At 37.5% G+C, this 13,660-nt stretch overlaps 1 non-coding gene and 1 pseudogene across 1 annotated transcript; one reads left to right on the top strand and one right to left on the bottom strand.

Moving 5' to 3' along the window:
• Positions 1-13,660, bottom strand: part of LOC131238862 (probable proline transporter 2) — a 191,683-nt pseudogene that overhangs the window by 68,457 nt on the left and 109,566 nt on the right.
• Positions 10,534-10,640, top strand: LOC131241659 (small nucleolar RNA R71). The gene has a single exon (XR_009169218.1). It is a non-coding gene; the product is annotated as a small nucleolar RNA R71 (small nucleolar RNA).

The raw sequence follows: 13,660 nt of genomic DNA, 5'->3' as shown, positions 1-13,660 counted from the left end.
CCGAAATGTGAATTACATAAACTGAATTTTAGAGTGTAATCCAAGTTCATGTAATTATAAGATATGAATTAGAGATCGACTAAAAAGATATGAATTCATTTTAAAGTGGAACCCAAACAGGTCCTTAGAATTTACATTCAAAAAATCCTTTAGTCTTTTTCCTATTGTGCAGGAGAACCATCTATGCACATAAAATTGCTGGCAACTATTTTTTTTTTTTTTTGGTGTATTAAAATCCTCTCACCCCAAACAGGTGACTTTCCTCCCCCAAACGCCAACTATAACTAAGTCACCTGTAACTTACTTACATTTTAGAAAAGTTACAAGCATCTAAACAGGCCCTTAGTTGCATTCTGCTTCAACTGATCAAAAGCACCAGCTCTAATTTCTGGGATAAAGCCCTAAAATGATCTATAAAAATGGATGAATGGCATGGATAAAATATATACATCATGGTGGGGCCATAGATCATGGTGATGCTGCAGACGAAATCGGATTGCATACTGAGTTACTCAGTACGCTCTTATTGTACTGAGTAAACTCAGTAGGGCCCACCTTAATCTCAAAATTCCTAAATCCCCATATCCCAAAATCCCTAAATCCCCAATCCCTAAATCCCTAAATCCCCAAATCCCTAAATCACCAAATCGTTTCAATCGGTCTTGAGATTGAGAGAGAGAGAGAGATACCTCATGTGGATGTACGAGAGAGAGAGCACCGAGAGAGACAGAAACAGAGAGAGGGCGCGGTGGAGAGCGGACTGAGAGAGAGAGAGGGCGTGGTGGAGAGCGGACTGAGAGAGAGAGAGGATGCGCGTGAGTGAGAGAGGGCGGTGAGGAAGGGAGGGCGGCGAGGAAGGGAGAGAGAGAGAGCCCTCGCCGAGGGAGGGCAGGGGTGAGAGAGAGAGACAGAGAGACAGAGAGAGAGAGACGAGGGAATGTGGGCGCGCGCTCAAAAGAGCCGCGCGCGCCCAAATTTGGGCGAGATTGGACGGTGCTCTGTGGACCCCACCATGATGTATGATTTTCATCCATGCCATCCATCCATTTTTACAAATCATATTAGGCTCTATGCTGAAAATTAAAGGGAAATAAATCTCAGGTGGTCCACACCACATGAGAACAATAGTGATTGGATATCCACCATTAAAATCCTCCTAAGGCCCACTGTACTGTTTATTTGACATCAAATCTGTTGATTTGGTCATCCAGGACCAGATGAAGGGAAAAAATAAAAATAAACTTGATCCAAAACTTTTATGCCTATTGATCATATTTTTAATGGTCGACGCTCATTCAACACATTTCCTGTAATGTGGTCCACTTGAGATTTGCATATATCTCATTTTTGGTCTCATAATGTAAAATTATCTGTAAAAATATATGGACAGCATGGATGAAACACATACATCGTGGTGGGAGCCATAGAGCACTGAACACTAGTCATTGGTTAGTGTCAGGGGAGTAGTCAATCCGTTCTCAACCGTACAGAGTAAATCCTATGGGGGCCACCATAATTTATTTATTTTATCCACTCCATCTATCCATTTTCACATATAATTTTATTACATAAGTTCAAAAATGAAGCCTAAAAAAATCTGAAGTGGACAACATCATAAGAAATAGTATAAACTAAACGTCTACCATTAAAATAATTTGTAAGGCCACCGAAGTTTTGGATCAAGTTGATACTTTAGTTTTCCCTTCATCCATGTATTTGTGATCTATTGAACAGGTTGGATGACAAATAAAAATCATTGTAGGCCATAGGAAGATTTCAACGGTGGAAATCATTATTCCTAATGTGTTCCTATGGTATGGTCCATGATGTCCACGTCATCCATCTGAGAGAGAGAGAGAGAGAGAGAGAGAGAGAGTGAGAGAGGACAGAGAGTGAGTCTCTCTTACGAGCGGTCATGGGTCACATGGTCTGTGCTCTATGGGCCCCACCATGATGTATGTGCATGTTTCATCCTTGTCATCCATCTATTTTTCATTTTATTTTATGGATGAGACAAAAAATGAGGTATATCCCAATCTCAACTGGACCACATTATAAGAAACAGTGTTGAATGAGTGTCGACCATTAAAAACCTTTTGGGGGCCATAAAAAGTTATGGATCTATCTGATATTTTTTTCCCTTCATCTGGGCCTATATGACCTAATCAACAGATAGGATGTCAAATAAAAGGTACAGTGAGCCTTAGGAGGGTTTTAATGGTGGATATCCAATCACTATTGTTTTCATGTGGTGTGGTCCACCTGAGATTTATATCCCTTTCATTTTTAGTATTTTGCCCTAATATGATTTGTAAAAATGGATGGACAGCATGGATGAAACACATACATCATGGTGGGACCCATAGAGCACCGACCAACATCCAAAAACGGTTACTCGCCTCGAACATATTTCGTATGAGAAAGATATTGGGCAAACAAGATTGATTAACAATTTGAGTGAATTTTGATTTAAACATCTGAAGTTATTTACTTTTCATGTTTGGACTGATCAGATTGTCCAAAAACAGTTAAAGGTTGTTCATAATATCAAAAATATATAAATGAATAGAAAACACAAACATCAGCTTGATCCAAAACTTCTATAGCCGCCAAGAAATTTTAAATGGTAGAGGTTCAATCACACTATTTCCTATGGTGTGGTCCACTTGAGCTTTGGATATGCTTCCTGTTTGTTCTTTAGACCTCAAATTATCTGTTAACATGGATGAATGGAGTGGATAAAATAAATAAATAACGGTGAACCCCACAGAGTTTACTTTGATAAAGGTTACGAGTAATTCACTTAAATGTAGTGGAGAAAGGTTTCCTTAAAACATTCATAATCATATATTGGGCCTGCCTAAATGTGATTCACATATCCAACCCACTCATTATGTGTGTCCCACTTGGATGAGGGGTCAGACCAAGTTTCAACCGCATCCAAAACTCATGTGGGCCCCACCAAGTGCTTTTATATTTTTTACGATGTCTTCACATAGTTTTAAATGGTATGGCCCACTCGAGTTTCGTTTACCGATGATTTTTGAGATATCTCATAACTATAAATGGGACACATCAAATCCACGATGTTGATGTTTGACACACATCATGATGAGGCCCACAAAACTTACTAACATCAATTCTTAAGTTCTCACAAGGTCAGTTATAAGTTGGGTCACAATTTTAACCAGAATATTTGGCCCATTTCACATGTCTAGTTCATTCACTCTATTTTACTAATTAATTCTCAATTTGACTAATTACTCGCCTCAATCAGGCTACATATATATGAGAAAGATATTGGGCATACAAGATTGACCAACAATTTCAGTGAAATTTGATTTAAACATCTGAAGTTATTTACTCTTCAATTTGAACTAATTAGATTGTCCAAAAATGATTAAAGGTTCAATTAGTGGATGTGCCTAATAATTTAGTAATTTTATTTTTCACAAATAAATTTAACATTTTTTTTTTCAAAATGTATATATTTTTTTACTCTTTTAACTAAATATCATTTTTATTATAAATAAATTTAACATTTTTCTTTTTTACAAAATTTAGTTTTCTTTTTTAAAAAAATATTTTTTCTTTTACAATTTGTCAATTTTTTCACAAATTTGTTTAATTTTTTAAAATTTAATTTTCAAAATATCATTTTTTAAATCTCACTTTTGTTATAACTTTTTAATTTTTCTTGTCAAAATACAAAATCTGATTGGTGGACTTGGTATGATTTGATGGATGTCAGTCATCTTCTTTTTTTTTCTTTTTCTTTTTAGATTCCATTTGGCTTAAACTATATTCCAATTCCTTTTTAATTAACAAGCAGCTTAAACTATATCTAAGCTGTGCAAGTTTACATCTCATTGCTTTGGAGACGAGTTAATAGCCGAAAAATGATAACATAAGAATGGCCTATACTAATGTATGCATTTGGTACCAATTCTTAATGTTGGCAACACCTAGCATACCTGTACCTCTCCAAAGGTCACACTGATTGAATGATCTTAACTGTCTAAAATTGCCGTTGGATTAATTTGGACCATTTTCTTTTTAACTATCCTGAAGAACATTGACTTGTACTATTCTTTTTAAACATCTATATGCTTCAATCTCCTTTGGTCTGCACTTGTGTTGAAGGGCACATCTATTATATTGGGTAGAACACTTATTTTAATATCACAATGATTGGATAATCTCAACCATCTGATATTACCGTTGAATTTCGACCATTTTCTTTTTTACCAAGGTATTGAGGAACTTTGATTTGCACTCCTCTTTCTTAAACGTGTATATTTTTTTTTAACCTCGAGTTAACACTCTTCTTCTTCTTCTTTTTCTTTTTTCTTTTCACGTCTACATGTTTTTAATCCCACCTTGTGTATTGTAGGCCACATCCATTTAATTTGGTATATATCCTTTTTTTTATTCAATTTTTCTTGTCAAAATACAAAATCTAGTTTTCTTTTTTAATATATATATATATATTTACATTTTTCAATTTTTTCACAATTTTGTTTAATTTCTTATTTTTTTTTCAAAATATCATTTTTTTAATCTTACTTTTGTTATATAACTTTTTAATTTTTGTTGTCAAAATAGAAAATCTAGTTTTCTTTTTCTAAAAAAAAATATATTTTTTTTTACAATTTGTCAATTTTTTCACAATTTCGTTTAATTTTTTAAATTTTCTTTTTCAAAATATCATTTTTTTTATTGAAATCTTGTTATATAACTTTTTAATTTTTCTTTTCAAAATACAAGATCTAGTTTTCTTTTTTAATATATTATATATATATATATATATATATATATATATATATATATTACAATTTGTCAATTTTTTCACAATTTTGTTTAATTTTTTAAATTTTCTTTTTCAAAATATCATTTTTTCAATATCACTTTTGTTATATAACTTTTTAATTTTTCTTGTCAAAATACCAAATCTAGTTTTCTTTTTAAAAAATATATTTTTTTTACAAATTGTCAATTTTTTCACAATTTTGTTTAATTTTTTAAATTTTCTTTTTAAAATTATCATTTTTGTTATATAAATTTTTAATTTTTCTTTTCAAAATACAAAATCTAGTTTTCTTTCTTAAAATATATATATTTTTTTACAATTTGTCAATTTTTTCACAATTTTGTTTAATTTTTAAAATTTTCTTTTTCAGAATATCATTTTTTAAATATCACTTTTGTTATACAACTTTTTAAATTTTCTTTTCAAAATAAAAAATCTAGTTTTCTTTTTTTAAAAATATATTTTTTTACAATTTGACACTTTTTTTACAATTTTGTTTAATTTTTAAAATTTTCTTTTTCAAAATATCATTTTCTTATCGAATTTTTTTTTTTCAAAATTATCAACTTTATTAAAAGTTCTTAATTTTTATTTCAAAATCTAAATCTTTTTCTTAAACATTGTTAGTTATTTTTCTAAGCTTTTTAACTTTTTTTTTTTCGAAATTTATAATTTTTTTTTTGTTCTTAATTTTTTACTAGAGCATTAGAGACGGTTTAAGACCATCTCTAATGCAGACAGTCTTTGACAGTCACAAATAACCACAATAAGACGGCTAAGGACCGTCTCTAATAGAGACGGCCATTGACAGTCTCAAATAGGGACTGCTAAGGACCGTCCCTAATGCAGGTTATTTTTTACTACCTTGCAAAAGTAGTAAAAGACGGTCGTTGACCATCTATAATTGAGACGGTCCATGACAGTCTCAGATTACCAATACAAGACGGTCAATGACCGTCTCTAATAGAGACGGTCCTTAACAGTCTCAAACAGAGACAGCTAAGAACCGTCCCTAATACAGACTATTTTTAACAGTCCTAAATTACAGGAAAAGACGGCCAACGACCGTCTCTAATTGAGACGGTCCTTGACAGTCAAATTACCAGTAAGAGACGGCCAATGACCGTCTCTAATAGGGACGGTCTTTGACCATCTCGAATTCCGGCATATAAGATGGTCAGGGATCGTCTCTTATTCCAGACGGTTAATGGCCGTCTTTTATCTGCAGTTAACGACGGTTTTCGACCGTCTCAAATGATTTGTGGACGTTCAAATTTTTAAGACAATAATAAGGACGGTCAGGGGCCGTCTAAAAGTTTAGAGACGGTTTACGGTCGTCTCTAAAGCGTCTTTAAACCAAGCAATTTTAGAGACGGTCCAGAACCGTCTCTAAATCCGTCATTTTTTCCCATTTTTCACGTAGTGCATGTTCCAGCTCCACAGGTAAGTGACAAGCTTTCCCATAGACAAGTCTAAAGGGAGACATTCCAATAGGGGTTTTAAAGGCAGTACGGTATGCCCATAAGGCATCGGTCAATCGGATTGACCAATCCTTATGATCAGGGTTAACCGTTTTCTCCAAAATGTGTTTAATTTTCCTATTAGAAATCTCAGCTTGCCCACTTGTCTGTGGGTGGTACGAGGTGCTCACCCTGTGAGAGATACCGTATTTCTTCATTAAGCTCTCAAATAGTTTATTACAAAAGTGTGAGCCCCCATCACTAATGATGGCTCGAGGTGTTCCGAATCGAGAAAGGATGTTTTCTTTTAAGAATTTAATGACCGTGCGATGGTCATTAGTTTGACACGGAATCGCTTCGACCCATTTAGTGACATAATCCACGGCGAGCAAAATATACAGATTTCCAAACGATTGGGGGAATGGTCCCATGAAATCGATGCCCCAGCAATCAAATGCTTCAATGATAAGGATGGGATTCAAAGGCATCATATTTCGACGGGACAATGCTCCCAATTTTTGACAACGCTCATAAGCTTTGCAAAACTCATGAGTGTCCTTAAACATAGTGGGCCAGTAAAAGCCACACTGCAGAATCTTGGGCGTGGTCTTTTTAGTAAAAAAGTGACCACCACAGGCCTGTGAGTGACAGAAGGAGATAATGCTCTGATGCTCATCGTCTGGTACACATCTCCTTAGGATTTAATCTGGGCAATATTTAAATAAATAAGGGTCATCCCAAAAAAAGTTACGCACCTCGGTGAAGAATTTCTTCTTATCTTGCGCAGTCCATTGTGTCGGTATGGCACCTGTAGCAAGATAATTAGCAATATCAGTGAACCAAGGTGAATGAGAGACTCTGAACAGTTGTTCATCAAGGAACATGTCGTTGATATGGGTCGTCTCAAGAGGATCAGATGTATTAAGGTGAGAAAGGTGATCAGCCACAACATTTTCTACTCCCATTTTATCTTTAATTTCCAAATCAAATTCTTAGAGTAGAAGAATCCATCGTATCAGGCGGGGCTTAGAATCATTCTTAGAAAGAAGATACTTCAGTGTCGCATGATCTGTATAGATAATGATCTTAGATCCGATCAGGTAGGACCTAAATTTATCCAAGGCGAACACTACAGCTAAGAGTTCCTTTTCCGTAGTCGAGTAGTTCACTTGGGCAAGATTTAGAGTCCTACTCGCGTAATGGATGACGTAGGGTCTCTTATCCTTTCTCTGGCCTAGAACCGCTCCAAGAGCATAATCAGAAGCGTCGCACATAAGCTCAAAAGGAAGGCTCCAGTCGGGTGGCTGCATGATAGGTGCAGTGGTTAACGTGCCCTTAAGCTTGGTGAAAGCTTCCTGGCATTTCACAGTCTACTCATACGGAGCATCCTTTTGAATAAGATTACATAAAGGACGAGAGAGGAGACTAAAGTCCTTTATGAATCGCCTGTAAAATTCTGCGTGTCCTAAGAAGGATCGCACGTCTCTGATGTTCTTGAGTGGAGGTATGTTAGAGATAAGATCGATTTTTGCTTTATCTACCTCGATTCCCTTGGACGAGATGATATGCCCAAGGACAATTCCCTTCCGAACCATGAAATGTCACTTCTCCCAATTAAGTACCAAGTTCTTTTCTTCACATCTTTTCAGCACACATTTAAGACTTTCCAAGCACTTGCTGAAAGATGGACCATAAATAGAGAAGTCGTCCATGAAGACCTCTAGATATTGCCCCACCATATCAGAAAAGATACTAAGCATACATCGCTGAAAGATGGCAGGGGCATTACATAGTCCGAATGGCATCCTTCGGTAGGCAAAGGTGCCGTAGGGACATATAAATGTGGTCTTTTCCTGGTCTTCAGGGGCTATCTCTATCTGGTTGTAGCCCGAATACCCGTCAAGGAAACTATAATAGGAATGACCAGCTAACCTTTTCAGGATTTGATCAATGAATGGTAAAGGAAAGTGATCTTTTCTCATGACGGTATTCAACTTCTTATAGTCAATGCACATTCTCCAACCAGTAGTGACTCTAATTGGCACGAGTTCATTATTAGCATTGGCTACGATGGTGATTCCGGACTTCTTAGGGACCACTTGAGTTGGACTCACCCATTGACTATCAGATATAGGGTATATGATACCCACGTCCAATAGTTTAAGAACCTCGGCCTTAACCACTTCCTTCATGTTTGGATTTAGTCTACGTTGTGGTTGCCGAGCGGTTTTTGCATTATCCTTAAGATATATGCGGTGAGTACAAATCGAGGGATCGATTTCCTTGAGGTCCGCTATCGTCCATCCCAGGGCTCCTTTATGCTCAGTGAGAGTAGATATGAGCATACTCTCCTGTTCTTTCTCCATGTGGGCAGAGATTACCACCGGGTATGTCTCATCTTGACCTAAATAGGCATATTTCAAATCAGAGGGCAAAGGTTTTAGGTCAAGCTTCGGTAGCTTAAGGTTAGACGGTAGAGGCATTACATCGGTTTGTGGCAATTCTTCAAATTGTGGCCTCCACCGGTTAACTTCAAGTACCGGTGTAGTATCAAGCAAGGCGCACGTCTCCCTAATCATGTCATCATCAAAATCATGGGAGTGGGCCAGGCACGTCTCTAGATGGTCGGAGGATAAGGTTAGAGGTGTCGTATCTTCCACGAAAGAGTCAATCATGTTAATGTCGTGGAAATCGTTATCCTCCTCTAAGTTTCTGCCGTTATTGAAAAAGATGTTTGACTCCAATGTCATATTCCCAAAAGACATAGTCATGACACCATTCCTGTAATTGATAATTGCATTTGAAGTGGCAAGGAATGGGCGGCCAAGAATGACGGGGATCTGAGTGCTTATGTTATTGATGGGTTCGGTGTCTAGGATGATAAAATCTACAGGGTAGTAAAATCTATCAACTTGGACCAACACATCCTCAATTATCCCTCTTAGTACACGAACAGAGCGATTAGCAAGTTGTAGTGTGGTTAGGGTGGGTTTTAATTCACCCAAATCTAACTGTTTGTATACCGCGTAGGGAATCAGATTGACGCTCGCTCCTAAGTCAAGAAGTGCATGATCAATTCGATGGTCTCCGATTACACATGATATGGTTGGGCTACCGGGATCCTTGAATTTCTGTGGCACGTCTTGCTTTAGGATGTCACTCACTTTCTCGGTCAAGAAGATCTTCTTTTGAATACTCTGTCGTCGTTTGGTCGTGCATAAGTCTTTCAGGAATTTGGCATATGAAGGTATCTGTTTCACGACATCAAGTAGAGGAATGTTGACTTTCACTTGTTTCAACACCTCTAGGATATCCTGAGAGTTAGAGAGAGGTTTTGGTGAAACCAACCGTTGGGGGAACGGAGCAACTGGCTTCTCTAGAAGTTCCGGTTCTAATTTTTGTGGGGCATCATTGGATCCATCATTGTTGTCCTCTTCTGGCTCTTGAGGCTTTTCAGGCCTAACCGGAAGAGTTTTATCAATGATCTTTCCACTCCTAAGAGTGGTGATGGATTTAGTGTGCCCCATCTGATTTGAAGAGCTGGGATCATTAATCTCGTACTGCGGTTTAGGATTGGGGAGAGGTTGTGCAGGAAGCATCCCCTTTTCTATAACCATCATACGAGAATCTATCTTTTGCATAAAATCTGTAATTCCCCGCATTGCTTGAGCCAGCTCTTGTATGGAATTTTGAACCGGTTCCTCTTGAGGTTTCACTTGATTTGGATTTTGATTGAAGAAACCTTGAGGGGTAGCCATTTGTCCATTCCTCCAACTAAAGTTTGGATGATTTTTCCAACTAGGATTATACGTATTGGAGTTAGGTCCAGTAAAAGGTCTTTGATAGTTGTTTATGGCATTAGCTTGTTCATTCAACACTCCTCGAAAGGCGGGTATTGTAGGACAATTTTCAGTTGTATGAATGTTGCAATCACAGATGCCGCAAACAATTTCATTAACCTTATCCTTCTTTCCTTCCATGGCCTCAACTTTCCTTATGAGAGTAGTCACTTTACACTTGAGATCATCCTCTTCTTTCAAGAGATATAATCCACCTTTCTCCTTTAATTGAGTCGGCCTAGACGTGGTGTTCGACTTTGGGTAATAGTCCCATGATTGTGTTTTTTCAGCAAGACTATCGAGGTAATCCCATACCTCGTCAACATCTTTATTAATGAACTCTCCATTACACATTGTCTCGACCATTTGGCGCATGGAAGATGTCAGTCCATCATAGAAAAAATTTGTAATGCACCACGTTTCAAATCCGTATTGTGGGCATGAACTGACCAAATCTTTGAACCTTTCCCAACATTGGAAGAATGTTTCATCTTCCTTTTGGGCAAAGTTCATGATTGCTTTTCTGAGGGTAATCATTTTATAATGTGGGAAGAATTTTTTTATGAATTCCCTCTACATGTCGTTCCATGTGCCAATGGATCTAGGACGCAGTGAATGTAACCACGTCTTAGCTTTCTCTTTTAAGGAAAAAGGAAAGAGTTTCAGCCTGATTGTATCCTCCGATACATTAGGAAAACATAATATAGCTATAATCTCATCGAACTCTTTCAAATGTAAATATGGACTTTCTGATTCAACTCCATGGAATTTGGGAAGGAGTTGGATAACTCCTGGCTTAATGTCCATTTGTCCTGTGTTTTCAGGAAAAATCATGCATGAGGGCGTACTCACTCCCGCCGGTTGTAGATAATCTCGTAAAGTACGAGGCGGGGGTGCCTGATGCACCTCATTCTCATCTTGGGTATCCTCCACCCTGGGTGGAAGTAGAGGAGGTTGGTCTTCAGCCATAACTTCAATTAACTCAGGGGGTTTCGAGTGGTGTCTAGTCCTGCGATGGATAGTCAACCCCTCAACCAATCCTCCTTCAGTCAAGAGACGTCGAGTGTTGTCACGGGCCTACTTGGGCATGAAACACTCATATCCCTCAATCAAATTCAAAGTCTAATCCTAAGAAAGGAAAAGAAAATCTAAAAAGAAAGAGAGGGAGAGTTGGAAAGAAATTACCAAATTGAAGCCCTTAAGTTAAGGACTTGCAAAAGAAAACAAACAAGTCATTTTCTAAAAGAAGAAAAGTCTAAACTAGAAAGTAAATTACTAAAAGAGAACTAAAAAAATAGAAAGTAGAGAGAAAACTTACCAAATTAGAAATTTCTACCTTAAAAGCCTACATAGTAAAAAAGTTAGTTTCTAAAAAGGAAAGAATCTCTAAAGAGGGAAATAACTAACCTAGTTTCTAGAAATAAAAGAGGAAAGTTTCTAAAAATAAACTAGTTCCTAAAAATAGAGAGAATACTAGAAAATAGAAGATTTCTAAAATTTAAACCCTAATTTTAAAAGTAGAAAAAGTAGAGAAATTAGGAAGGAATTACCAATTTAGGAACTTATGTTAGGATCCTACAAAACATGGAAACAAGTTAGTTCTAGAAATCAATTAAAAACCTAAAACTAAAGTTAGTAAAATCCTAATCCTAACCTAATTCTGAAACTAATTAATTTTAGAAAAACGTAGCCGTCAATCCCCGACAACGGCGCCAAAAACTTGTTCACTCCCCAAGTATAGGGTTGTGATGTAGTAATAAACTCAGTAAGACCGAGGTCGAATCCACAGGGACTGAAACTTGTACGTGATCTGAAACTAACTAGATATAGAACTAGCAAAAGATGTAATCTAAATCCAATGTAAATTGATGAATAATGGTGAGAGATTAATCTAAACTTAATGAATTCAGAGGAAAGGAAACTGGGGATTCAGAGGATCCACTTGTAGAGATCAGGGAGATCTTATGCCATCATCATGTAAACTAAACTGAACTTCTTTTAATATAGTTTTTAAAGAGATGAAAAGTATATGAATTAGAATGGATTCCATCATCAATCCATGCCCAGGAGGCAAAGCAAACAATAGAATTAAACTAATTACCAACCAGTCAACAATGCATGAAAGTTAGGAAGGGTATCATCATCCGACCATGCCCAGGAGACGATGGTGAACAACAAGGCTTCCTGACGTCATATACATCAAAAGGAAAAAAGGAGATATTTAAGGCCATTGCAGATCCATTGTAATTTCGATCACAACAGACCATTAAAGACAAAAAAATATTCCTTTAATTAAACTAAAAACAACATTAGTTCAGTTTAAACAAAAAAAGCATAAGTAAAAAAAACTCCCATCAGGCTACAAACTTCACCTCTTAGCCCCAGCTATGAGGTTTAGCCGGTCATGATGCGGCTAACCCTTAAACAAAGATAAAAAGGAAAAAAAAAACCTTTTACTCTCTATCTCTCTCCCTGCTCCAGATCCAAAGCTTAAGTTCAAAGCCTCTCTCCCAGCAGAAGTCCCTCTCCCAGCAAAAGTCCCTCTCCCACTTTTCTTTTCTTTCTTTTATAGAGGTAGGATGGTCGGGTGAAAAAAACTTCATGCGTAAGTTTCTTACGTAGGCGCTGATCTTTGCATAACTGTGTTTGCGCTGATTGATTGGTGGGGCCTATTATTGAAGTTAACGGAGAAATCTACTCCGTTTATTGGAAGCGTGGCGAGAAACTAGTTGGGAAAGGATGGTTCTTGACTGATTACAGTGTGGTCCACAGAGTTCTTCTTACGCCGTTCGTCTTTCTTTTGAACGATTGAAAACCGATATTAGTTGTCTTCTGAAATTCTGTCACCTAGGCTTTCATGATAGAGACCGTGGGATCCTGATGGACGGTCTGGATTATCAATCCGACCGTGATCGAGATCACGGAACTGGCCTACAGCGGCCGTTTTTCACGGACGAAAAGGCCTATGGAATAGAGGCCTCTGCGAAGATCGGTGGAGGTCATTATCAGATTTTACAAAGAAATCTACACCGTCCATTGGTTTCCTCTAAAAAAACTAGGCGGGAATCACTGTTTTTGGATCAAATTCTATGTGGCCCACAATATCTTCTACTCCGCCGTTCATCGTGTATTTAACGATTAGGATTCTGCAACATCTTACATGGTCTCAAGAGGCCACCTTGGTGAGGTAAATACCCCACCTATGCATGCAATGGACGGTCACAATTAATACTTTGAAAGAGGAGTGGGCCCCCCTGAGAGGAACCGATGGACCCACGTTCGCCGCTGTGAGCGGAATCCAGATTTAAGAAGAAGAGTCGGTCAGCGCTTGCTGACCGACTTTTGGATATTTGGTGTGCGCCCGGTGCACCTGCATAACTTGTACATACACTACCTGTATGGGTCCCACCGAGATGTTTGTGAGAAATCTACTCCGTCCATCTGGTTCTTCACATGATTTAAGGCATTGAGACCGAAGATGAGGTGTATCCAGAGATCAGGTGGGCCCCAGATCAGTAAATTGTGGGCTGATCTGTCCGTTGGGCCACTTC

This window comes from Magnolia sinica, chromosome 3, assembly GCF_029962835.1.
Source record: "Magnolia sinica isolate HGM2019 chromosome 3, MsV1, whole genome shotgun sequence".
NCBI classification, from domain to species: Eukaryota; Viridiplantae; Streptophyta; class Magnoliopsida; order Magnoliales; family Magnoliaceae; genus Magnolia; species Magnolia sinica.
This window is presented reverse-complemented; position numbering and strand designations above follow the sequence as displayed.